The following is a 26,782-nucleotide window of genomic DNA, read 5'->3' as shown; positions in this document are numbered from 1 at the left end:
TCAGGGCCAATCTCTGGTCTGTACATGGAAGTGTGACTAGTATTAGGAACAAGGTTATAACCTTAAACCCTAAATTGTCCTTTTGCTGATTTCTACATGTCAAAATATTATCCACCACCATTATCTAGTTGGGGAAACAGAACGTAGACATGAGAGGATAATTAACTCCAAAAGTTCAGATATGCTAAGTGTCAGTGAGTATTGTATCAACTGTTGCTTCAGAGATCAAAAGGACACTGGTGGTTTGGCCTGACAGAAAGCCTCTTGGACAGAATATTTCCTCAAGTCGGATCTCAGTTATTTGGTTCCAGTCATTACATGTTCAGTCAAATATCTTCATTCCTATAGCAGTTGTACTTGTGGCCTAATCAACAGCCAATCTCATCTCTGACTTCTTGCTAATGAAGTCTTGATTCTGTGCAAGAATCTGTATCCTCATCTTTAGTGGAAGCTGGGCCCCTCCCCAGATCTGTGGGAAAATCTTGTTTAGTATAAGTCTATCATGGCAATTCCATTCCTCTCCCAAGTGACTGGTTTCAGAATTGGTCCAACAATTCAGTTCTGACCACTGAGATGAGAAAGCAATTCTGTTGATGTAACTTGTAGGGGAGTCTTCTTTGCTCTTATAAAGGCACAGACACTCTTCTAGACATAGAAGATTGCTGTGTGATGTCTGGAGCTGCTGCAGCCATCTTGTGTCCATGCTGGGGCAAGCATGAAGCAAGATCCGTCATGTTGAAAGTGGTATGGCCAAAAGATGAACCAGTATCATTCGTGATATTTGCTGCTAAAGTTAAACATGGGAACACCACAAAAGATGACATGTGGCTGGCTGGTTCAAGAACCATAAGGAAGGAAATCCACAAACACTTATAGCAATGGTTAAAATCAGGCCTTTTCAACACCAAAGCCAGATGGGTGGGAAGAACAACATGAAAAGTAAGAAAGAAGAAAACAGATGAACACAGTAAAGGGTCAAGGGAGCAATTAAGAGCAGAGCTGACTGTAGAGATTCCAGGTATAATAATACAGTGACAGCAGGAAGATACCAAGGAGGGCAGCAGGGGAAAGAGACAAGCTACACCCACTTCGGACCCTGTGGCCTTCACTAAGAGCATGGGTGTCCAGCCAGCCCAGCAATCTAGAGAGTGTTTAGTAAAAAAGAAATAATTTTTAAAGAAAAATTTCAATAACTGCATAAAGAATCTTAAATGGTACCACTCTGAAACCCTACTACACAGTAACAAAACTTGCGGGCAGTGAATGGGCAGTTTAATTTATACTCATTTAGTAGCAAACTCAATTTTATCAACTCAAACTGAAATAACTGAGATTATAGGGGCTAATATGTGCAATATGATAAGTTAAATGACAAGGAAGTAAGAGGAAAACAATTGGGTGTATAAGTAAATGCACAAAGCAAAAGAAGCGAAAGAATGAAGACAGAAGCAGAAAAAGCTATAGTCATCCTAAAAGAGGAAACATGAGATTATTATGCAATTTAAATAATGTAATTAGAAAAGAATTATCAATAAAATATAACTCTATGGAAGTATGACCTAAAGATCAGAAAACAAAAGCTAAACTTATAAAAATTATGAAAACTATGAAAATTAAGGCAATTACGGTCAAGTAAAGCTAATAATTTAGCTGTTAGAAACAATTTGAGCATCTTGACATTTTTTGAATTAATCTCAGTAAAAAAGTAGAGAGTAATTCTCTATCCCTGATTCTTGATAAATACACAAATTAATTTTTACTAATAAATGTATTATTTCTGAGTCATATGTATTTCCTAAAAGGTGCTGATATTGTTGGAAAACCCAATATAGCTTTAAGAAGCTACATGTATTTTAAGAGGGAGAGTCAGCAAACTATACCTGTTAAACAATTTTCCAAATTCAAAGATATTTATTAATATTTATAAACATTATTAACATTTAATACTATTTCACAGGTTGGAATGCAATCCATTTCTTTTTTACATCTTTATTGGATTATAATTCCTTTACAATGGTGTGTTACTTTCTGCTTTATAACAAAGTGAATCAGCTATACATATACATATATCTCCTATCTCTTCCCTCTTGTGTCTCCCTCCCTCCCACCCTCCCTATCCCACCCCTCTAGGTGGTCACAAAGCACGGAGCTGATCTCCCTGTGCCATACAGCTGCTTCCCACTAACTATCTATTTTACATTTGGTAGTGTATATATGTCCATGCCACTCTCTTTCTTCATCCCAGCTTACCCTTCCTCCTCCCTGTGTCCTCAATCCACTCTGTATGTCTGTGTCTTTATTCCTGTCCTGTCCCTAGGTTGTTCAGAACCATTTTCTTTTTTTAAGATTCCATATATATGTGTTAGCATATGGTATTTGTTTTTCTCTTTCTGACTTACTTCACTCTGTATGACAGTCTCTAGGTCCATCCACCTCACTACAAATAACTCAGTTTCATTTCTTTTTATGGCTGAGTAATATTCCATTGTATATATGTGCCACACCTTCTTTTTTTTTTTTTTTTTTTGCGGTACACTGGCCTCTCACTCTTGTAGCCTCTCCCGTTGCGGAGCACAGGCTCTGGACGCGCAGGCTCAGTGGCCACAGCTCATGGGCCCAGCCGCTCCGCGGCATGTTGGATCTTCCCAGGCCAGGGCACGAACCCATGTCCCCTGCATTGGCAGGAGGACTCTCAACCACTGCACCACCAGGGAAGCCCATGCCACACCTTCTTTATCCATTCATCTGTTGATGGACACTTAGGTTGCTTCCATGTCCTGGCTATTGTAAATAGAGCTGCAATGAACATTGTGGTACATGACTCTTTTTGAATTACGGTTTTCTCAGGGTATATGCCCAGTAGTGGGATTGTTGGGTCATATGGTAGTTCTATTTGTAGTTTTTTGATGAACCTCCATACTGTTCTCCATAGTGGCTGTATCAATTTACATTCCCACCAACAGTGCAAGAGTGTTCCCTTTTCTCCACACCCTCTCCAGCATTTGTTGTTTGTAGTTTTTTTGATGATGGCCATTCTGACCAGTGTGAAGTGATACCTCACTGCAGTTTTGATTTGCATTTCTCTAATGATTAGTGATGTTGAGCATTCTTTCATGTGCTTCTTGGCCATCTGTATATCTTCTTTGGAGAAATGTCCGTTTAGGTCTTTTGCCCATTTTTGGATTGGGTTGTTTGTTTTCACCAATGCTTCAAGTGTCTCATAAAATATAGACTTATACATGTATAAGTTATTTTCTAATGTAAAAGTTATATTCGTGTCCCCAGATATGTTTTTTAAAGTATAGCTAATTTACAATGTTGTGTTAGTTTCGAGTATACAGCAAAGTGATTCAGTTATACCTATATATGTATAACCTATATATAAATATAGGATATACATGTATGTGTTTTATCCTAATTGCCTACATTAGTGGTTCTCAACATTTTTTTTTTCAGCTTTAACATATGTAATGGACAATGTTCACAAATTCCATTCCCTTGGTTACACAGATTTTGCTGACACAAAGAAAGAAATAGCTGGGACCTCTGGATGTAATGCAGAATTATAATTCACATTTTTATTCATACTTTCTTTATCCTTACGGTCTTCCTTACTGGTAAAACTAAATAATAATAATAATAATTGCAATTTATTAGGATTTAAATGATTCATAATCTCTCACATATTATCAGTACATAAGTAGCAGTTGCATTTCAAGGACAAGGCTGTGAAATATGAACATTTACCACTTAGCTAATGAATTACAACTCAACCCCTTTCCTCCCATATCAGAAAGCATGTAAGAGAGAGAGTCTTGGGTATATCTTAACTTTTAACAAAAGGTAACTAACTCATTTATAAACTTTGGTACTCTTGTTAGTAACAAACGACCTATACCTGGATTCACAACCCATTTTTATCACAGGTGCGTAAGTGTGGCTTGACATCATTTTGGGGAACTGTTAGCCTGTTAAATGCAAACTAAAGTGTTTGTAAAGAAAAAATTCAATTTCATATGTTGTGTCTGCAGAGGGAAAAAAAAAAGACATAGTAACTCTGGATCATTATAGAACATGAATTTGGAGAACAGGGTCAGTGTATATTAATAATTTTTATTATTTTCTATCTCCCAAGGTCACAGCCTTCATTCTACCTATGGACCAGAGTTTAATGAAAATATGAAATGTTATTATAAAAGAAACAGCATAAGAAAATTCATCATCATGCAGATCCTATGCATATTTTCAAAATCTCATTATGACCTTAATATGCAATTTCTAATGTTCCTTGTGCCTGGTGTGACATGATGGTGAGGGGGGAGCAGCAGGGAAGAAGTGGCTTAAAGTATTTAGGAGTCTGAGTTGAGAGTAAAGCTCAGTATGAGTCAACAGTGGCAGGAGGCAATCAAAACTCTCACACATTCTTTATTAGAAACATAGTATTCAGAATGAGTTCCCTGCTTCACAGACTATGCCTAGATTAATATGTGCTATTTGGACCTTACCTTCTTGAATGGGATGTGGAAAAAGAAGAGAAAATTAAAAGAAGAGTGACTGGGATGGGTTTGAAATCCTGTATAAAAGAACTGCCTTGGGCTTCCCTGGTGGCGCAGTGGTTGAGAGTCCGCCTGCTGATGCAGGGGACAGGGGTTCGTGCCCTGGTCCGGGAAGATCCCACATGCCGCGGAGCGGCTGAGCCCGTGAGCCATGGCCGCTGAGCCTGCGCGTCCGGAGCCTGTGCTCCGCAACGGGAGAGGCCACAACAGTGAGAGGCCCACATACCACAAAACAACAACAACATAAAAAAAAAAAAAAAAAAAAAAAAGAACTGCTTTGAGGACACGCTAGGTAAAATAAGCCAGTCACAAAAATGTTATGATTCCACTTCTGTGGGGGTCTTAGAGGAGTCAAATTCATTGCGACAGGGACTCAGGGGAAGGTGGCATGTGGAGTTGCCATTTTATTTTATTTTATTTTTTGCCCACACTGCACGGCTTGTGGGATCTGAGTTCCCCGACCAGGGATTGAACCCGCGCCACACAGTGAAAGTCCGGAATCCTAACCACTAGGCCACAGGGAACTCTGGAGCTGTCATTTTCAGTGGGTATAGAGTTTCAGTTTTGTATGATGAAAAAGAGCTCTGGAGATTGGTTGCACAACAATGTGAATATACTTAATACTATGGAACAGTTGACTTAAAAATAGCTAAGATGGTAAATTTTATGTTATGTGCATTTTACCACAATTAAAAGCTTAAAAGGAAATCTGCTGAAAGAACAAAGATTGTTTAATCAGGAAAAGAGAAAGACTCGGGGTGAAAAGATAGAAGAGGTCAAATCTATTAATGAAGAGTCAGTACATGGGAAAAAAACCCCAAAAAACACAACTTATTCTTGTGACCTTAAGAAAAAGCCAGCACCAACTGGTACTAGCTACTGGGCTACAAATTTTAGCTCAACATACATAAGAACAATTCAACAGTCAGAATGTAGGACAGAAAGATAGAATAAATGATTGATACCTATGATTCATGATATTAGCGACCCTGAATAATTCACACCCCAGGAACCAGTTAGGAGCAGTGATGTAGTATAAAGAGCATTGGGGAAGGAGTCAGACGATCTACGTGTATTTAAGTCCACCTTTGTTACTAAATAGCTGCTACTATCTTAACATACTTTAATGTACCTTAATGTCCTTATCTGTAAATTAAGGTCTTGGAAAGAACTTCCAAGTCAAATGGCAACTGAGGTGGGCATTTAACTCCACACCATACCGATTTCTACTCAAATAATCAAAAGAGGAAAAAATTGTGTAGCTATGTCAGAAACGAGGAGATGTGGGGCAGATATAGTGCACATAGGTCGGACGAAAAGCAGACACCAAGATGCTATCTGCAACTCTTACCAGTGAGAGACCATCTAAAGAGTAGAAAGGACCTTGGAGCATCACGTTACCAACCTGATTATCAATATAATTTAGAGGAGTCAGAAATCAATTCATGGCTGAGCCTGGGGAGAGATGAAAAACATCCCTTTGAATCACTTTGACACTGCAGAGCATCAGCTGATCACTGTTCTAGACTGTGGTTTGACTTTGTCTCCTCTCTTTATTGAACCTCATTCAAAAGACAGTAAAGGATAAAAGTCCTCTAAGACTAGATAGAGGCCTTCAGCAGATGGGCTGTTTCAACTTATTTCTAGAAGAGAAAAAGCAGACGGAAGAGTGCTGACAAATGAGATAAAATTGTGGAAGCTGTAGTCTAGAGTTCAAACAAAGTAGGATTCAGGGCAGTAGAGAGATAATCAAGTCTCCAACTTAAGACCAAGAACAGGTAAGACAAAGGACAGGAGGGGAGAGGGAGCAGACAATAGGGTAGTTGATTGCCTGTCTGTGCGCACCACAGAGAAGTTGACTCACTGCCCACTCTACCCCCCCATCCCACACTTGCATGTAGAGTATAGGTAACTGGTATTTACCTCCAAGGGAAAAAAGTAAAAGCTGATTAAATTCCTAGACAATTTTTTTTGAGATGGGGGATAACTAAGGTAGCTAGTGAATGTGTTTGTGCCCTCCTGATTCTGACACTTGGCAATAATAGATTGCTCCCTCAGCACTCCTTTTTTTTTTTTTTTTTTTGCGGTACGCGGGCCTCTCACTGTTGTGGCCTCTCCCGTCGTGGAGCACAGGCTCCAGACACGCAGGCTCAGCGGCCATGGCTCACGGGCCCAGCCGCCCCGCGGCACACAGGATCCTCCCGGACCGGGGCACAAACCCGCGTCCCCTGCATCGGCAGACGGATCCTCAACCACTGCGCCACCAGGGAAGCCCAGCACTCCCTTTGAAGACAAAAAAGGGAAGAAGTTCTTCTTCTTCTCTTAGTTCTTCTCCATGTGGAGGAGAACTAAGACACAAGGAGGCTGTGCAACCAATAACGACTGCCTATCATGTGAGTGACCCATACTGAATGGTCCAACCCAGTCAAAGCTACAGATGTCTGCAGTCCCAGCTGATACCAGGTAGAACAGAACCATCCAGGTGAATCCAATCAAGCCAGAGGCTCATGAAATATAACCTTTAAGCCACTAAGTCTTGTTATACAGTAATATATAACTGACACACACACCCTCCCATGTTAGATTGATGATAAAATATACAATTTGTTTTCATCTGACTTAGACTTAAAATATTTGTTGTCTTTTTAAAATAATGATTCTTAAACTTGTTAAATCATCAGGAAAGGACAATTTCTCCTCATGAATCAAAAACTATGTCTTATCTTTAAGTCCATACTGTCTTGACCAGTAGTACACCCGGTCATTTTGTAAATATTTATTTAAGATATGATGCTTTTCAAGAGATATACATTTATAATGTCAAAACTAAATGGGAGGGGTGGGATAGGGAGGGTGGGAAGGAGGGAGATGCAAGAGGGACGAGATATGGGGATATATGTATATGTATAACTGATTCACTTTGTTATAAAGCAGAAACTAACACACCATTGTAAAGCAGTTATACTCCAATAAAGATGTTTAAAAAAAAAGACTAAATAGGGTGTAAAGAATGAAAAGTTTTTGATAAACAGCATAAAAATTTCAATAAAAGACATTCTTTTGGAAATTATTTTGAGCATTTAAGGGAGAATGACATTAAGAGATGGAATGCTTTCCTTCAAAAAAATAACCAAAAAAAAAAAATAGGAAGGAAAAAAAATAACGTTTAGTAATCTCTCTGTTGGTCATATTGAATTGACCTTTGATTTTTGATTACTTTTGAGAACATATTTCCTGTACTGTCACGTAGAGTTTTGCAAGTTTTTAAGTTCAAAGCCAAATTTCAAATTCACATATTTTTACTACACCATAAAGAACAAAAATACATGCATTTTTTTAGATACCTCTCATGTGATTACTTTGCGATTTCAATAGTCTATGCCATTAAAGTTCCCCTTTTTAATTCTTGAAGGTGATATTGAATATATGCGTGACTGAGAATCCAATGTAAACATTAATCTTGGTTGCAATTTGATTATTTGATCCCAGTGAGTGTATGTAATTATGAAGAATAGCTCAAGAAGATATACTTTCTATTCTGTAAGGTTAAAAAAAAAATGAGATGGGCTTCCCTGGTGGCGCAGTGGTTGAGAGTCCGCCTGCCGATGCAGGGGACACGGGTTCGTGTCCCGGACCGGGAAGATCCCACATGCCGCAGAGCGGCTGGGCCCGTGAGCCATGGCCGCTGAGCCTGCGCGTCCGGAGCCTGTGCTCCGCAACGGGAGCGGCCTCAACAGTGAGAGGCCCACGTACCGTTAAAAAAAAAAAAAAAAAATGAGAATTAGGAATAAAACATTTTTATTTGAGAATATCTCCTCACTTAAGAATGTAATTAACCTTTTCCAAGAAATAACTTACTACCTTAAATATGAAGGAAGGATAATAAATAATCTGAACTGAATTATTATCAGAACTGCATGGTAATTGTATCTGGGTAACAACTAATGTATCTGTGATTTTGATAGAGTGTAAACCATTTATTTGAAAATATCATTGATTTTATTTACCTTAATTACATAACATCTATAAAATATTTCAAATTTAGATAGATGGCTAATATTCTGACAATAATATTATAATTATTGCAATCCTGTATCTTGAAACTAGAGAGCATCTGGAGGTGTTATCCATCTCTAAAATATCATACCTGTTTGATGTCAAAAACTTCCGATTTCTCCTGACAGCCAATAACTTTGCCTGCCTGGATCAAGTACATCTATCAGCAAATTTCTTCCCTTGATAGAATAAACCCTGAATTTAGAAAGGCTAGTATGGTGTTAAAAGGCTCTTAAATTATAATTTCTTATATCTATAAAGGACCTAACAATTTACACGCACATTATTACTTGATGTGCAAAGAAATCCCATGGGATAGCCAAAGATGATTATTCTTGTGGTACAGGTCAAAAAAAAGGAGACTGTGAAAAGCCTTGTCCGAGTTGACAGTTAGTAAATGGCGCAGTGGGGACTCAATCCAGGACATGCCTGGTTTAATGCACTTGCTACTGTATCATGCTGTTTCCAACCACACAATATACTTTAACTTGAGGGACTGATAGCAGAACCTACAACTGTTGACTTAAAAAGGAAAGTGTACATTTATTTTATGTTGTATTAGAAATTACAGAATATTGTAAAGGACAGGGACATAACGTGTGGTTATTGTCAAGAAGAGCCCTTGCAAAAACAGCGCCTCAGCAGAACATGTATTTCCTCCGCATGTGTCTTCTGATTCACGTCTGCTTAGCTTACTCAGAAAAAATAAATTTTTTACTACCACCCCTTCTGAGGAAGCAATCTTGCTACAGAAGAGCAAAATGCATGTTATTCTGTACTCATAAATCAAAAATATAGCTGGCTAAATTCTGATTTCAGAGTCACCATTGTTGGCAATGATATATAAGCCAAAAGAAACTTTCTTTATTAAAAAAATGGTTTCAGTGTTATGTTCTTAATATATAAAATAAATACAAATATTTGGCAAAATGTTATATTTGAACTCTGTTTCAGAAATACTTGAATTTGTCCTGATAGAGGCAGAAATTCTTGACATCTTAATTTCTGGATGTGAGAGTGCGCTCTGATGTAAGAGTGGCAGTTGCAGATCTTATTATCAGGAGATGGTGATTTAATTTCATAAATCCTTGACTTTTGTGTGGCAGAAATATGGAGCAAAGCTCCAAGAAATTGAGAAACACTGTACTGGCCCAATCATGCCTAGCAGTGATGTGAAATTAGGTAAAGCAGAATCCTTCAAGCCAGAGAGAGTATATCGACATAAATAACAGGAGATTCTGTGTGATTGCATCAGCTCTTATCTTTACAATGGCAAACACAGAGCTGCTGAAGCCAGCAAACTCCATCAATGCCACAATGAAATGGGCTTGACTCATAACTGCAGGACACAAATATGCCTATCCTCCTCCAAGAGCGATGACGACTCTTAAACACTAAAGGCTCAGTTCTGGATTTTCTGGTAAGATCCCAAGACAGCCCAGCACTTAATTATTTCTCCAATTTTTTAAATGTTTCTTTTTCACTAGATCGGACAAATTTTGCCTCTTTTCTGCATTCTTTTGTTATTAGTACATTTTGCCTAATAAGCAAGAATCTTCTCTGAAATAGCCTATCTTATGAAAGGGTAAAAATGAATTTTATCGGACCAGAGGCGACAGAAATGTATACGGGTCACTGTCCTCTCTCAAATGCAGGCATATTAAAATCACATTACCTTCATATTTTAAAGCACATAGGGGAAAAAAATCATAGTTATCTTTTTCAGCCAGGCTGTTTCCCAGCTTTACTATATAAGAAATTCACCATTAACAGTGAACCTGGGCATTATTCTTCATGGGTTATATTTCTATCTGTTCCATCCATCTTGCATTGGCACTCTTGAAGATTCCTTTATTTAACCCATTACATATATGGCTAAAGAAATGTATATACCTGTTGTTTATCATCTTAGCTATTAAATATTGCCAACTGAATTATTTGAGTGAAACTCAGTATCACTAAAATTATTACCGTTTTATAGTTACAATTCCCTTGTTTTAAATCAACCTCAGAAATGTGCTTGGCATAACTGTATCTGCATTTACCCTCAGATGAACTTAAGCCTCGTCAAATGAAAAGACACCAAAATGTCATCTAAATGTAATCTGATCATGTATCCACGGTTAAATTAACCTTTGATTATATAATTGTTTGAGCAATGGAGCCTCAGCATTGAAAGTCTTTATTTTTCATTACAGATCAATAAGGCTAATGAAATCAACCATTTGCAGGGCAAATGTCAATCCACTGGACCATGTTGGTAAGGAGATCTCCAATGTGAAAATGTCACTCTAGAAAAGAATACAGTGTGCAGTGGGCTGATGACAAATGGGCCCCTTCTGATGGCTGCAAAGCCCCAAGCCAACCATGTGGCTTCAATCACCACAGACCACCTCTTGTCCTTTAGAGCAAAGATGATGCTATCAGTGCATTATCTACTGAGTGGATGTTTTGTGGTTTGGGTTTGCTTTCCCCATGGGAGACAAGATAGGTTGAAAAAAATCTACATTCATTACTGTCTGGACTATACTCATTTATGAGAAGGTTGGCCAAGGACAGACAATAAGGGGACAGGTAATTAATCTCTGTGGAGTTCAAGCCCAATACAGAGGCTTTGTGATAACTCTGCCTAACCAATTAAGGTAACTTCTTAAGATGTGAATGTGACCTTTATACATATATAAAATGGCATCTGCACACCATTCTTTTGCAAGGGTCAAGCTCATTTTTTTCTGTCTTAATATTTTAATGTTTGTAGCAGGAACATCCTTTCATTCCCTCTCTAACTTATTTCCCCCAGCTTCTACGAGTTGTTGCTGCTTCTTACGTTCGCTGCTGGCTATAGCTTCAACTGCTCCAATTCTTCCCTAGTTTTGTGGTAGTTTGTTCTTTCTGCTATGGCTTCTGGTACATAACACACACATGTAATCGCCATGTATAAATACACATGCACACTCACATACCTATGTTGGCTAGCTCCTGCTTCATTGCTAACAGTTCCATTTTCTTTTGTTGTTGTTAAGGGTCAACACTTTGCAGATGGGGTGATCATGTGACTTTCTGATCAATGAGACAGAAGCAGCAGATTTTAGGTGTGGTTGACAGAGCTGGTAGCTCTCTGGCTCTCTCCTTCCAGTCTAAAATGCAGATGAGATGGCCAAAGCTATAGTGAACAATGCTGTGAGGTGGAGAATGGGACCCACTGTACCAGCCTTGGACCACTTGCCTCTAGATTTTTTTGTTACATAAGATAAAAATAATTCCCTACCTCATTTAGACCGCTGCCTTTCAGATCCATGTGACTGATGTATTCCTAAGACAGATTCCATGTATAATTATTACTCTATTCATGCCAAGCACTTTATATGTATTAATTTAATCTTCATTACCCTTCAAGACATTTTTGTCCCCATTTTACAGATGATGAAACTGAGTGTCAGACACGAATCATTTAAGTTAACTTTATAGTTTAAAGTTAGTCCATTATTAACCACGACACTATGTCCTCTTTCACACTGCTTTTCTGAGTTCATCCTCTTTAGAGCTGTTGCTTCAGTGAGCTTAGGGACTGATTCTTTGCACTAAAAACTCTTCTGGAGCTACACGTGGCTTCCAAGATGTTGTGGAGGGCTGAGGTAGTAAATAGTTCACGCCCTTGAGTGAGATTATCTGGATTCAAGTCTCAGCAGGACTAAAGCTATCTGTAAGGCTTTGGCCAAAGTACTTAAACTTTCAAATCCTGTTTTCTTATCTTTAAAATGGGACAAAAATTGTACCAAGGAAATGAAAGCCATTAAGAATTATTTAACACTTGTAAAACCAATGAAAATGATGTCTAATCATGGTAGGCACGCAACAAGAAAGCATTCCCTGCTTTGATTACTATATAGTCCTGACTTTTAAGGAGCTTATACAAATTAGGTCATGGTTTCTTTAGTAAGAGCCAAAAGACCATTGACTTTCACCAGTAACTGGAAATAAAAGTTTTGGTAATTTTCTGATAGCTACACTGAGTCAATGTTGAAGTAAAACCCAAATTCTGGAGAGAAAAAAAGAGAGAAAGAAAAAAAGCTAATAATTCATAAGGCAAAAAAACCCAAAAAGTAGTGTTTTATTTACTGAAGTGGGTGAACCTCTGATGGCTTTATAAAAGTAGACAATTCCAAGAATCCTGTGGAACCTTGTTTCCTCTTGGATGACAAAGCTAGAAAATCACTGGGGAGCATGGAAACAGACTTTTTGAGACTGAATGCCACTGAACAGTCAATGAGAGGTAAAAATACAGAGAAGGCAGGAGAATGGTGATATGGGGGGAATGGAAGTCTAGCTGAAGCCAAAAAAAAAAAAAGTAAACCAAAGACAATGTAATCTTCTGTTCAAGATGTAGATGTAGGGCAGAGGTAGAGGCAGAGACCTTTCTATTAGGGAAGAATGTATTAAAAATATCTGGTGGTAGAACTGGCAATAAGAAAACACTCAAATATAAAGTGGAGAAAAATGGGGGGAAAAAAAACCCCTTAGGTCCAATTCTGTAGCCTTTTAGTTTATACGTGATGTAACATTTTAAACAAGACAACTGAAGCGACATGCTATTTTTAGTGATCCTTAGATCACCTACAAATGGAAATGATTTATAATGGAACAAAATTTTGGAAAAGGTTCAAAACAAGAGAAGAAAATGGCTCAGATTCTAATTCACAATTTCCTAAAACCCAGCACAAGTTGACAGTATTACTAGGGATGATCCCATCAAGGACATGTTGAACTCTGAATTTTTTTTTGTTGTTCTATGGATTCCTTTCCCTCAAAACTTATTATATAATATTAAGATATTCTCCAGAGATAACCACCTGAATATGATATTTCTATGGATTATTTACCACTCATAGCAGGGTAAGAGGTTTATTGCCCTAAACTCCCACAATGTACAGATATATTGAGAATTGAATGACTATATTTTCTTACAGATGAAAAGCCACAAAACCACAAGCTTACCTTTGAATGAAGAGGTGTAGCTTACCTGTCAATTCTTAAGAAATTATAGTGTAATTTGTGTATTTATTAAAGGAATTATTATGTATGCTTCATTTTGTTTATTCTTTCTTCCTCTTTCCTCAACCATAGTTCTAGGAGATTGATAGACTTTCTACTTGGTATTCCACCCTCCAAAATGTCCAATTGGTCATCATCAACTGGCCTTATCTTTTTGTGTCATCATTACCTGATAGCTTTCTTTTCTTATGCCCTTTTAAAATCCCCATCACCTCCCCTACATCTAGATGACTTTCATTTCATCTCAGCAGATCTCCTGTGAATACTGCCTTTACTTTTAGGCTCTAAGATTTATAAATCTCAATAGTACTACCTAAAGAAAAACATGCCTGGTCAGAAAACATTAGGTGGGAAGGCTTGCTGCTAAAAAGATTAACCATGAATATCATGATAGTTTGTATACAGAATACTACAGATGGAATCAGTGGGCTTTTCTGGGCAAAGAATGATTCAGCCATTTAAAATCACCATTCAAGGGCCCAAATCTCATTTGGAACTGTTTAACTAAGTTCAGTTAGCAAGTTGCTCCAAGCCCCACATGACTAGCCTGCCTTATTTTGTCAAACATTACTCTAAGAGGGCCAGAGAACACCATTTTAAACAAATTATGCCCAGTTATTTCCAAATGACAAAGTAGTCCAAAGCACCGTTTTATTAACTATATATAAAAGGTAAAATTTTCTGGTTTTCAGAAGAATGAGTACAGATGTTAAAGGCATTGTTCCATTGCTTGCCCCTTTCTTGGCCTGGAAACCACACTGCAAAACCCAATATACGGTGGATGAAAACAGTATACAGTAGATGAAAATGACTTCGTAGATGGGAGGAAGGTCAGACCCCAGTGCCTGCAGAGGGAACACAGACGAGGAGAAAGAAGTTGACTCACCCCTTAAAATTCCACTCTGAGGGAAAACCATTACCACCTAAGAATTATTTACCAAGCCAAATGTCAGTGGTGATGGGAGAATAAAAACATTTTTCAGACAAAATACTTAGAGACTGTATTGCTTCTCATGAAGCTACTGGAGGATATCTCCATCAAAATATCGGTGTAAAGCAGAAAACAGGGATTCCAATAGAGAAGAGAAGCAGAGGGGTTTCCAGGACCTGGGAGAGAAGAGAAGTCGCAGGATGAAAGCTATGCAGCAGATATTACCAGTGAGCAGTCCACACTGGAGAGGGGAAACCAGAGGGCTTAGGAGGGAAGTGTCCAGAAAAACACTGAAACCAGTCTATTACCCGAACAGGTTGATCTTGGAGAAAAATTATATTGTGAGACCTTTCTCAAAGATGTCAGGAAGGGGCTTCCCTGGTGGCGCAGTTGTTGAGAATCTGCCTGCTGATGCAGGGGACACGGGTTCGAGCCCTGGTCTGGGAAGATCCCACATGCCGCGGAGCAACTACGCCTGTGAGCCACAAGTACTGAGCCTGCGTGTCTGGAACCTGTGCTCTGCAACAAGAGAAGCCGCGATAGTGAGAGGTCCGCACACCGCGATGAAGAGTGGCCCCTGCTTGCCACAACTAGAGGAAGCCCTCTCACAGAAACTAAGACCCAACACAGCCAAAATTAAATTAATTAAAAAATAAAAAGTCAGGAAGTATTGGAAGATGTAGACATACGTTCAAACATTTGAACGTAAATTTTAAAAACTTACAAAAATTCAGGAAAAACAAAAAGGTTTGCAGAAAGGAAATGCAATCACTGCAAATAACTTGAAAGAACAGGGAATATTTCCACAGTCATCACGGTGAAAACCCTGAAGAGAGATTTAAGTCACTTATTAGGAAGATTTGGAGAGGAAAGGAGACAGAATCTCAGACTGCCAAGGTGACCATGTACCATAAGAGGAAATCAGTAGGTGTCTAGAATGGATGAATCAAGAGAATGCAGGGCACACATACATACTAATGGAGAAGGCAAATACCAAAGTAAACTGCTGAAAGGGTGTAAAATGATTGTTTCTGGGGAGAGACTAAGAGAGAGATTCAGGAGACTGATGCTTTTTCATCTAAATCTTTTAGTATTATTTGACTTTTTAGACTACACAAATTACTTTGCTACAAAATGGAAATTATTTTAAACGGAACAATCCATATAAAAAGCCTTTCTTACATTAAAAAAAATCCCTTCTTAATGACTACATCTGAATTCATAGAAAACCAGCATGCATATTAAAAACATGCATTTTTTTGGAAAAAAGGTAGAAGACATAATCTGTATAGCTTTAACTACTGTTTAAATTATCTTTAGATTAAATGTGATAACTTAGCAAATTAAACACTGATAGCCAAAAAAAACCCACCTCATTTCCTATTCATGGCTTCAGCAAGATACATTTCCTATTTCTGACTTGACTTTCTAATTAAAAAAAAAAACCTAATAACATATTGACAAAATGTCATTCTTAGAAATATCACTCAAGGGAAATCAAAAAATGTTCTATGGTGAATATTAATTCATCTGGTCCTAAGAATGAGTCCTAGAAACCTTTTCAAAACATACCTGTCTATCCAGAGCAAACGCTGGTTGGTCCTTCTGCCAAGTCAGTCACGTATGGCTGTGTGTGAGGAAGTCTTCTTGATGCCCCGACACAGAAATGCCCACTAGGGTACAGGTCTCCACCAAGGCGTTCTTCCTGCACAGGTGACAGGTGCCAGCCTTGCCAGAAACAATACCACCTGTGCAGTCATCTCTCTACTTGCTGGCTCTCCTGCTGGAGTGTAAGCCCCTTGAGGGCTACGGCCATGTTTCACCTTCGTTGTTCCAAGTGAGCAACAAAGCCTGATATCCAACAGTTTCCAGATAAATATTTGATGAATCAATGTACAAAGTAGTGAGGGAATCAGTATCAGACTCTTGTTCAACCTCCTTTGAAAAGGAGATCTATATTTTTCAAATGGAAAAGCATAAAATGCTATATGTAATTACTAGTGAATCTTTGCATAGCACTTGAAGAGGATACTTACTGAAAAAGTCAATTGCCTGCCCTTTGTGCTTCTGTCATATCTGCAAAAAAAAAAAAAAAGGTCAATGAAAAATAGCTTCACACTTCATTTGCTTTTCACAATGTATTAATTCCTTTTTAAAATAAACATGATATTTATGAATCATTACTTCCACAGCCCAGAAAAATAATATGAATTTACCACGAGGTATCAGAACTCCAGAACTCACAGAAAAAAGAAATGATTATTATAGTGAGAATGATGATTTTAAGGCACATGCATCAACCACATTCTATAGCAAAAACCGCATACCTTAGCTTTAGAAATGCATGTCTTGAGGAATCAGATATATTACATACACAATATAGAGTTACATCTAGTCAAATACAGGCACATTTTGCATTGCAATAGGTGCATGAATCAGAATACAATCTCTAAACGGTGTGACCACATCACAAATAAATTTCCAACAATAAATAGTACCAAAGATGTAACTTGCACTGTGGGAAGTACAGGCATTAAAATCACCTAGAGAGCTTTTTCAAACCATATTCCTCCTTCCCAATTTCTCCCTGTCTTTGAGCTTTTATCCCCCTTCATGGGGGATATGGCCTCCCAGTTGAGAATCACTTCTATACTGAGCCACAATTAGTGACTGGAATAGCTCCTATACTTCCCATATACTGTGGGGAAAGCAATGCACATATAAGGATTTCTTAAGTTTTTCAAGCATGGCTCAGTTTAGTGATGGTAAATACATCCAAACTGATAAACCAACTTGACCAGTTGGTTGTGGCTGCCTGAAGTAAGAGTTGAGGAAGATTTTAAGACCCTTTTTGGTCTCACAAACGGAAGTAATGATTAGTAACCTCTGCTGAGGTAGAGGCTGGTGGGGGTCACAGCATGCAGCGGATGGATGCCATCTACTCTTCTAGATGCTCTACATCAGCTTAATAAGTTCTTTTAAGTAAAAGTCAGATTATAGGCTCTATAACAGCGAGTGCTTTGGATTTCTTAAAGAAGCAACGTACCCTGGAAGGTGACATGGCAGAAATAGAAAAATGCATGCTTTTAATCTGGGCCCAGCCAATAACGAGGTATGTGATCTAAAGGTCTCCAGGCCCGTTTCCTCATCTTAACACAAGAGCTCCTCACTGGCAAGATGACCCGTAAGATCTCTACCAAACAGCCTAAAATTCCTTTTCCGCTTCTTTTTCTAATTAGCTTCTAACCCATAAGAGTTGGAGTGTTCTGAACCTTACATGTAAAGCCTCATCAACTCATGAAAATCATAGCAATCAACGAAGGCTCATTTTCTAATTTTTATATTTTAAGCATAACTATAGGTCTTAATTTAAATATGTAGGGTGTGCACTGCATTTTATAGAGATGGTAACGGTAGATACTGACTTGGCTTGACATTTTAAAGAAAATCTCTCCCTTCCCCCAGGACCAAAACGTATTATAAAGATGTTTATACAGCTTTATCTGTAATGGAAATAACCCCAATATTCAACAGCACAGATTTGATAAATTATACTACATGTTGTTGATAGGCTACTATACAACTACAGGAAATTACATTTAGGAATATTTAATTACATGGAAAAATATGGGAAGTATTTTCAGGGTTTAAATCCTTAGTTATAAAAGCTATATGTGTGTGTGCTTGCATAGAAGAAAAGATAAGAATGTTAATAGTTGTTATTCTGAGTTGTGGATTAACTCAACATTTCCAAGGCCCAAGTAAGTGAATAAAGTGGAAGCAGGGTAAGACAGTAAGGAGTGATGGGGACTGTGGAAAACTGAAGCATACATGACCTTTCAATTAGCATTCAATCTATTTTTTTACATTACGAAAGCCAAAAACCAATTTGTCAGTTTATGGTCCCTGAATTTGGCTATTATTTTCTTCCTTGTGTTTTTGTATGTTGCAAATTTTCTACAGTAACTATGTAATACTTCTGTAAGAAGAGTTATTAAAAAACTTGAAGGTAGCCACACTGGTAAAATTTAGAAAAAGACCTCTATACTTCACTGACGGAAGAATATTTTGGCAACATTATTTTAGCCAGCAGGCAATGGGGAGTGGTTTTGAAAATTTTGTAGTATTAATAATGAAAATATGAGTCTCACAAGTTATAAACCAAAGGCAGCCAAAAATCAACCTCTTTTTTTTTTTTAAGAGATGTGTAAAGTAAGTTTATCCCAAAGTCATACAGCAGAAGGGTTGAGGTGCCCAAAAGGGATTATGACACAATGCTGACAGAAATTTGGCCAGTGCTTTCTAAGGGGCATATGTTAAGTATGGAAGGTAAGTAGTCTTGGTACCCAAAGTACATGCATTCAGGGGATGAAAGCCAAACAAAATCTTACCTGAATGGGTAGGAGAGGCTACATAGCTGGGGAAACTTCACTCATAGCTGGGGAGAGAAGTCAGACATGAGAAATTAGCCAGACAAGCCAGATCCTGGATGTTGTTAAGGCTAATGTCAGTAAAGTGAAGATAGGACAGCCAGCAGTTGAGCTGGGGATGGGGACAATAGCCAGGATGATTCAGGACCAAGATGAGCTGTGCTACCCAAAGCCACTTTTCAAGAGCTGCTTTTAGAGATGTCTCTGATCCATCTTGCTCATACAGGAATAAAAGGTGATCCTGTGAGTGCCTACAAGGTGCTAGTGCTTTCATCCACCTTGACATCCAACTGAGACAGACAGTATTATCCCAACTTTATAACTGTACACACAGGTTAATTAAACTAGTAAAAAGATGGTAAACAAACCCAAGTCCAATCTACTTCAAAGCTTGTGCAGGAGGCATGCCCTTCCTGGGTCTTCAATCCAATCTTCAAGCCTGACGTTAGGCTCACTGACCTTCTCAGAGTGGCTCGCGCAGGCAAACTGGAGCACTGGGACCAAAGGAATCCTTGTGAGTGCTGGGGTGTTAATCACAAACCCTTTAAGCCAGGTCAGAGTCAGAACAGTTTAGTGTTTTCCTCACTTCTCCCATATCACCATTCTAATAGACACTTCCAGGTATAGACAGGTGCACTCAGAGACTTAGAAAGCTACACCAATAACCAACAATCCCTAATTCATAAGAGAGTATGCAGCTAAGCAGCCAAACATAATACCTATCAGCTGACTGGGAAAAAATCAGAGCTGCTTAGTTTTCATTTATTGGTTGCTTTGATGTGCATATTCTTGAAAAGGGCTGACTTATAACGATATACATTAAGTTCACAATTTGTAGTTCACTCCGTCTTCAAATAAAATAGTGGCTCATCGTTATCAAATAAAAACATTATTTCCTGCCACATTTAGAGAATAGACATTTGTGACTATGATGAGGTCCACAAACCTTTAGAACATCATTGACTCTTTTTTCTACCCCAACTCATGGAGGCAGTAAGAGCTAACGTGTAATGTGGTCCCCCTCTCTGCATCTTATTTCCACAGGAAACATCAAACCTTGCGAAACACAATCTTCATCTATGCAGAGGTCACTTAATTGCTGAATTCACAAAGAAGGCTCAAAAGAAAACAAGAAAGATGAAATAAACGATAAGTCTTACCTATGAAAATTTAAGTATCTAACTCAGGTGAATCATTAAAACTCTCACACATTGTTTATTTATCCTTATTTCATCCATAATTCTAATATGCTTCCTATCTGGTTTCCATTTCCCAGAAAGTCAAAAGAAAAAAAAAATTAACAAATTAGATAGGGTAATGTATTTATGGAAATAGGTAAGTAGCTATAAAGTAGCAGCTGTCAAGGGGAAAACTGCAAAATACAGGTAGAACTAGAACTAGAAAACAGCCATGTGTAACACTGTAGAAAAGCTCCCAACCCTCTGACTTCAGTAGAACCCTAAGACTCTGACAGAGGTGATTCAAGATGGCTGCATAGGAAGAGGCTGAACTTACCTCCTCCCACAAACATGACAAATACAAAACTACATTTGGATCAATTCCGTCTGAATAGAACCTGAGAACTAACTGAATACTTGCTCTACAAGAAAAGATAAAAGGAGATCGAGATGGGTAGGAGTGGCAGAGAAACACTCTTGCCAAAAATCCCACCCACACCTGGTGGCACACAATAAGGAGGGATTTCACCAGGCAGGTGCTTCTCCTGGAGGAGTGTGGGGTTGGTGCCCCACATCAGGCACCCCATCCCCTAGGATCTATACCAAAGAGACCAGCCTCAAAAATGTCTGGCTTAGGGCTTCCCTGGTGGTGCAGTGGTTGAGAGTCCGCCTGCCGATGCAGGGGACACGTGTTCGTGCCCCGGTCCAGGAAGATCCCACATGCCACAGAGCAGCTGGCCCGTGAGCCATGGCCACTGAGCCTGCACGTCCAGAGCCTGTGCTCCGCAACAGGAGACGCCACAACAGTGAGAGGCCCGCGTACGGCAAAAATAAATAAATAATAAATAAAAAAATAAATTAGGCAGTATAGACAACCACAAAGACCCAAGAGACAACCAAGAGCTAGTGCAGGGTTGAATAAGAAGAATCAGCACCTATACGAGGCCACTCCTTCAAGACTGAGAGAATAGTTTTGCCTAATACATAGAAAAAATACGGAGAGCCAAGAAGAGTGAGGAAACAGAGAAATATGTTCCAACTGGAAGAACAAGACAAGACCTCAGAAAAAGACCTTAATGTTACAGAAATAAGTAATCTACCTGATAAAACATTAAAAGTAATGGTCAGAAATATGCTCAGTGAATTCAAGAGAATGAACACAGTGAGAACTTCAACAGAGTTAGAAAATATGAGGGAACCACTCAGACTTGAAGAATACCATAACTGAAATTAAAACTACACAGATCAGCAAAAGAAAAAGAACAGCAAAAAGAAAAAACGAATTAAAAAAAAAAATGAGAATAGCTTAAGGGGCTCTAGAACAACATCGAGTGTGCTAACGTTCACATTATAGGGGTTCCAGAAGGAGAAAAGAGAATGGGGCAGAAAATTTATTTGAAGAAATGATGGCTGAAAACTTCCCTAGCATGGGGAAGAAAAGAGACATCCAGGTCCAGGAAGGACAGAGTCCCAAAGAGGATGAACCCAAAGAGGTCCACACCAAGACACATTATAATTAAAATGTCAAAAATTAAAGAGAGAATTTTAAAAGCAGGAAGAAAAAAACATCTAATTACATATAAGAGAATCCCCACAAGACTATCAGCAGACTTTTCAGCAGAAATTTTGCAGGCCAGAAAGGAGTGGCATGCAATATTCAAAACACTGAAAGGAAAAAACTTACAACCAAGAACACTCTGACAAGGGTGTCATTCCGAATATAAAGAGAGAGAAAGAGTTTTGCAGATAAGCAAAAATTAAAGGAAGTCATCACTACTAAACTGGCCTTATAAGAAATGTTAAAGGGAATTCTTTAAGCAGAAAAGACCATAAATAGAAATAAGAAAATATTAATATATGAAAAACATAAATCTCACTGGTAAAGGCAAATATATAGTAAAGGTAGTGAATTAACCACTTACAAAGCTAGTATGAAGATAAAAAGACAAAAGTAGTAAATCAACTACAATAAGTAATAAATGAATAAGCACCAAAAAGATGTAAAACATGATGTAAAAAACATAAACCTTGGGGGGGACGTGGTGTTTTTATTTTTATAAATTTATTTATTTTTGGCTGCATTGGGTCTTCGTTGGTGTGCACGGGCTTTCTCTACTTGCGGTGAGTGGGGGGGCTACTCTCCGTTGAGGTGCGCAGGCTTCTCATCGCAGTGGCTTCTCTTGTTGTGGAGCATGGGCTCTAGGCACACAGGCTCAGTAGTTGTGTCTCACGGGCTCTAGAGCACATGCTCAGTAATTGTGGCACATGGGCTTAGCTGTCCCGCAGCATGTGGGATCTTCCTGGACCAGGGATTGAACCCATGTCCCCTGCAGTGGCAGGTGGATTCTTAACCACTATGCCACCAGGGAAGTCCCTAGTGTTTTAAACTGTGCTCAAACTTAAGCAACTATCCACTTAAAATAGATTGCTTTATATATAGACTGTTATATATGAACCTCATGGTAACTATAAACCAAAATTTCTAATAGGTATATCAAAAAATAAAGAGAAAGGAATCCAAACATAACATTAAAGAAAATCATTAAACCACAAGGAAAAAGAATAGGAAAAGAAAATAGGAACAGAGAATTACAAAAAACCCAGAAAACAATTGACCAAATGGCAGTAAGTTCCTAATTATTAACAATTACTTTAAATGTAAATTAACTAAATGCTCCAATCAAAAGACATAGGGTGAGTGAATGGATTTAAAAAAAAAAAAAAAAAGACCTATCTATATGCTGCCTACAAGATACTCACTTCAGATCTAAGGACACAAACAGGATGAGAATGAAGGGATGGAAAAAGGTATTCCATGCAGATGAAAACAAAAAGAAAGCTTGGGTAGCAATACTTGTATCAGATGAAACAGACTTTAACCAAAACTGTAACAAAAGACAAAGAAGGACAATACATTATGATAAAGGGGTCAACCCAACAAGAGGATATGACATTTGAAAATATTTATGCATTCAACAGAGGAGCACCTAGATACATAAAGCAAAAATTAGCAAACATAAAGGGAGGAATTGACAGTAACACAATAATAGTAGGGGACTTTAATACCACACTTACATCAATGACTAGATCACCCAGACAGAAAGTTAATAAGGAAATGTTGACCTTAAATGACACATTAGACCAGATGAACTTAAGAGATATAGACAAAACATCCCATCTAAAAACTGCAGAACACACATTCTTTTCAAGTGCATATGAAACATTCTCCAGGACAGATCACATGTTATGCCACAAAGCAAGTCTCAATAAATTTAATAGGACTGAAATCATCATCAAACATCTTTTCCAACTACAACAGTATGAAACTAGAAATCAATTACAAAAAGAAAACTGGAAAAAACACAAACACGTGGAGACTAAACAACATACTACTAAACAATCAGCCAATGAAGAAATCAAAGAGGAAATCAAAATATATCTTGAACAAATAAAAACGGAAACACAACTTTCCCAAATCTGTGGAATGTAGCAAAAGTAACCCTAAGAGGGAAGTTCAGAGAGACAAGACTATGTGAATAAGAAAATTTACACCTGAAACTAACACAATATTATACATCAACAATACCTTAATAAATTAAAAAAAAATTTAAAAATAGAAATAAGAAAATTTACAAATAAACAATCTAACTTTACACCTAAAGAAACTAGAAAAAGAAGAACAAACAAAGCTTAAAGTTAGTAGAAGGAAGGAACCAATAAAGATCAGAACAAAAATAACTGAAACAGAGACTAGAAAAATAAAAAATAAAACACAATAGAAAAGATCAATGAAAGTAAGAGCTGGTTCTTTGAAAAGATAAACAAAATTGATAAATCATTAACCAGACTCATAAGGATGTGTGGGGGGGGGTGGGGGTGGAGTGGAGAGAGAAAGAGAAGCCAAATAAAGTCAGAAATGAAAGAGAAGTTACAACTGATACCATAGAAATGCCAAGGATAAGAAATTACTATGAACAATCATATGCCGAAAAATCAGACAACCTAGAACAAATGGCTAAATTCCTAGAAACACACAATCTTCCAAAACTGAATCATGAAGAAAGATAAAATCTGAATAGATTAATTACTAGTAGTGAAATTGAAACAGGAATTTAAAAACTCCCAGGGGAATTCTACCAAAATTTTTTAAAGCTAACACTTATCAAACTGTTCCCAAAAGTTGAAAAGGAAGGAACACTTCCAAACTCATTTTACGAAGCCAGCATTACCCTGACACCAAAACCAGACACCAAAACAAAACAAAAAATGGCAAACCAAAGTCATCAACAATACACTGAAGGATCATACATCATGATGAAGCATAATGAAATAGGATTCACTCCAGGAATGCAAGGAGGGTTCAATACCTGCAAATCCATCAGTGTGATATACCACATTAACATTAACAAAAACAAAGGATAAAAATCATATGATCAATTCAACAGATGCAGAAAAAAACATCTGACAACATTCAACAATTCAACATCCATTCTTGATAAAAACTCAATAATGTGCGTGTAGGAAATGTACCTCAACATAATAAAAACTATATATGACAAATACACAGCTAACATCATACTCACTGGGGAAAAGTTAAAAGTTTTTCCTCTAAGATCAGGAACAAGACAAAGATGCCCACTCTCACTACTTTCATTCAATGTAGTATTGAAAGCCATAGCCACAGCAATCTGACAAAAAAAGAAATAAAAGGAATCCAAACTGGAAAAGAAGTAAAAATGTCCCTGCTTGCAGATGACATGATACTATATACAGAAAATCCAACACGCCATGAAAAAACTACTGGAATACATAAATTTAGTAAAATTGCAGGATACAAACTTTATAGAAATCAGTTGCATTTCTATATACCAAAAACAAGCTATCATAAAGTTAAGAAAACAGTCTCATTTACAATTGCATAAAAAGAGAATAAAACACCTAGGAATAAATTTAACCAATGAGGTGGAAGACCTGTACTCTGAAAGAATTTGAAGACAACACAAATAAATGGAAAAATACACCTTACTCATAGATTGGAAGAATTATCACTGTTAAAATGTCTATACTACCCCAGGCAATCTACAGATACTATGCAATCTCTATCAAAATACCAATGGCATTTTTCACTGATCTAGAGCAAAGAATCCTAAACTTTGTATGGAATCACAAATAGCCAAAACAATCTTGAGAAAGAACAAAGCTGGAGGCAAACCATAAAACTCCTAGAAGAAAACATAGGCAGTAAGCTCTTTGACATTGGTCAAAAGCATTTTAGTTTGATGAACCTGTCTCTTCAGGCAAGGAAGGGACACAAAAGCAAAACTAAACAAATGGGACTACATCAAACTAAAATGCTTTTGCATAGCAAAAGAAACCATCAACAAAATAAAAAGGTAACCTACTGAATTCATAAATCATATATTCCATAAGGAGCTAATATCAAAACTATATAAAGAACTTTTATAACTTAATATCCAAAAATAAAACAAAAAAAAACACCAAAAAACAAAAAAAACCCAGAACAACCCTATTTAAAAATGGACAGAGGACCTGAAGAGACATTTTTCCAAAGACATACAGATGGCCGACAAGCACATGAAAAGATGCTCGACATCACTAATCATCAGGGAAATGCAAATCAAAAGTGTTTATCACCTTACACCTGTCAGAATGGCAATGATCAAAAAGACAAAAAATAACAAGTGTTGGAGGGAATGTGAAGAAAAAGAAACCCTTGTACACTGTTGGTGGGAACATAATTCATGCAGCCACTATGGAAAACAATATGGAGTTTCCTCAAAAAGTTAAAAATAGAACTACCATATGATCCAGCAATTCTACTTCTGGGTATTTACCTGAAGAAAACAAAAACCCTAACTTGAAAAGATATATGCACCCCGATGTTCACTGCGGCATTATTTACAATAGCCAAGATACAGAAACAACCTAAGAGCCCATCAAGAGAAAGTGGAAAAAGATGTGACTTATATGTACAATGTTTATATACAATATCAACAAATTCAGCCATAAAAAATAATGAAATCTTGCCATTTGCGACAACAAATGGAGGGACATAAAGGATATTATGCTAAGTGAAATAAGACAGAGAAATATGATTTCACTTATATGTGGAATCTAAAAAACAAAACAGAAGCAGTCTCACAGATACAGAAAACAAACTGGTGGCTGCCAGAGGAGAAAGGGGTTGGCGGGTTGGGTTCAGGCAGAATCAGTGAAGGGGATTAAGAGGTACAGACTTCCAGTTATAAAATAAAGTCATGGGGATGTAATGCGAAGCATAGGAAATATAGTCAATAATATTGTAATAACTTTGTGTGGTGATAAATGGTAACTAGTTAACAAGGTGACCATTTTGAAATGTATATAAAATATTGAATCACTATGACACACATATGAGACTGATACAGTACTACATCTATTACACTTCAGTTTAAAAAAAAATGAACCACAAGGGAATCACTGTGTAATAAATGACAGTCTCAATGATGATTCCAAGCTACCAAGGTTACACTGTATTCAAAAAAGTTTACTTAAGTAATAAAGTACCTAATATACTTT

General features: G+C 37.6%; 2 long non-coding RNA genes across 2 annotated transcripts in view; both read right to left on the bottom strand.

Annotated features, from left to right (window-relative positions):
- The window catches only part of LOC141279060 (uncharacterized), a 63,533-nt gene extending 49,910 nt beyond the window's left edge, over positions 1 to 13,623 (bottom strand). Inside the window, exon 1 of the long non-coding RNA XR_012332810.1 lies at positions 11,881 to 13,623. This is a non-coding gene — a long non-coding RNA (uncharacterized lncRNA). The remainder of the gene's footprint in view (positions 1 to 11,880) is intronic.
- Positions 13,624 to 14,301: 678 nt separating this feature from the next.
- On the bottom strand, positions 14,302 to 26,352 carry LOC141279143 (uncharacterized). The gene is made up of 2 exons (XR_012332985.1): positions 18,987 to 26,352; positions 14,302 to 16,671 (listed from the first exon to the last, which is right to left on the bottom strand). It is a non-coding gene; the product is annotated as an uncharacterized lncRNA (long non-coding RNA).
- Between the last annotated feature and the right edge of the window lie 430 nt (positions 26,353 to 26,782).

The sequence above is a fragment of the Tursiops truncatus genome, chromosome 7, assembly GCF_011762595.2.
Source record: "Tursiops truncatus isolate mTurTru1 chromosome 7, mTurTru1.mat.Y, whole genome shotgun sequence".
In the NCBI taxonomy this organism is placed as follows: Eukaryota; Metazoa; Chordata; class Mammalia; order Artiodactyla; family Delphinidae; genus Tursiops; species Tursiops truncatus.
The sequence above is the reverse complement of the archived record's forward strand: the minus strand, read 5'-3'. Positions and strand labels throughout refer to the sequence as shown.